Raw genomic sequence first — 1,838 nt, 5'->3', positions numbered from 1 at the left:
CGTGGAGGGGGGCATGGAGGGGGGGACGTGGAGGGGGGGAAGAGGAGGGGGGAAAGAGGCGGGGGGACCCGGAGAGGGGGTTTGGAGGGGTTTGGAAGGGGGGGTGGAGGGGGGAAACGTGATCCCGCGTGGTCTCCTCGACACGGTGTATGCGGGGACGTGGATTCCGAGGACATCTCCTCTCTTGAACGACGGGGGGATGCGATTGAGTGTGGACTGTGTGTGGGGGGTTTGGGTGGGGTGAGATCTCCATCCCCCTTCCCCCCTGCAAACGGGTGTGTGGGTGGTGGAGTCCCAAGTGCGCCGCAGCTCCGGAACCACGAAACCCACCTCCCAGCAGCCAGGCCTCGCAGCCACGCCGGTCACACTCATCCACGGGAGCATTGTCCAAGTAGGACAGTCGAGGCAGCGCCGAAACCAGGATCCTCCGGAGGTTGGGAATCTGGAACCAACAAAAAAACAGCAACAGCAACAGTAACAGCAGCAGCGGCAGCAGCAGTTGCAGAAACCTATTGAGGGTAGTAGATGTAGCTGGGGCCGTGCTGCCGTAGCCATTGCACCAGGTGCTCATGCATTTCCGATAATAAGGTTGTTGGGAACTGTGTAAGTTAACTAACGGCCTAATGGCCGCGAGAGCGTGCCGCGCGTACCTACCGCCGGCTGTGTGACTGCGGAGCGGTCAAGGACGATCGCGAGCTGCTGCATGTCTTTTGTGTGTGGCCACCGGGGCCTTCGAGGGGGCCTTCGAGTCAACAAGCGGGATGGGCTCATTGGCTTACGAGGGCGCGGAATGTGTTTAACTATTCCGGCGGAAGGGGCCCCAATAGCTGTGGCTAGGTTTCTCTCGGAGGTCTGCTGAGGAGACCAGGCGGCAGGTCGCCGCGCTCAGGCGGGCACGAGGCACGCTGAGGCCACAGGCGAGCGGGGGAGGAGAGGCGGCACGCAGTCCTTTCCACCGCAGGTGCCAGTGAGCCGCCTTGTCGTGAAACCCTAAAACCCCTCCCCCCAACCCCCCACCTGGCGCTGACCCGACGCCCCCATCGGTCGCCCCGACTCCCCCCATCCCTTCTCTATCCCCCCCACCTCTGCCCCCCTGCCCTGCCCCCTCTACCCCACCCCACACACACCTGGATTACGTTGCCTAATCCCCTCACCGCCATCCCCCTTTTCCCCCTCTTTCCCCCCTTTTCCCCCCTCCCCGACCACCTGCCTGCTGCAGTCGTGTATTCATGACGTACAGCACTCTGAGTCCCTTCATGTCGCACAGCAGCTGGAGTACATCCCTGCCTCCCAGCTGCGGGTTTGCGGACAGGTCCAGGACCTCCAGGGAGGGGCAGTGGTGGGTCGACAGGGGGTATAGACCGGCGGCGGAGGAGAGGCCTGGAGGGGGATTGGTGTGTGTGGGGGGGGGGGAGAGCGGAGGGCGGTGAGGGGGAACGAAGGGGCCAGGGAGGGGAGAAAAACGAGGGTGGCGTGCGCGCAGAAGGCCGCGGCCTCCTCAGGCATACGGTAGGACGTGCAGTAGTGCAATGTGGTATGTAGGTACAGGATCGAAATGCTGTAAGCGCCATGTGGTTGAAGACCTGTGTTGGGTACATCCATCCATCCATATCCATCCATCCATCCATCCATCCATCCATCCATCCATCCATCCATCCATACGTACATACATACATACGTGCGCAAGCTCCGAAAGGATCCCCAGCACCCTGCCGGCTCCCCTCTCCCCCGGCATGCAACCCAGCCCAATCACCTACCCAAGCACACCCCGACCTCAGCACCCTTCCCACGTGAGCCGCCTCCACCCCCAGTTCCCCCCCTCCCCCAGTCCCCCCCCT

The sequence above is a fragment of the Volvox carteri genome (genome assembly GCF_000143455.1).
Source record: "Volvox carteri f. nagariensis unplaced genomic scaffold VOLCAscaffold_50, whole genome shotgun sequence".
NCBI classification, from domain to species: Eukaryota; Viridiplantae; Chlorophyta; class Chlorophyceae; order Chlamydomonadales; family Volvocaceae; genus Volvox; species Volvox carteri.
Note: the sequence above shows the minus strand (reverse complement) of the source record.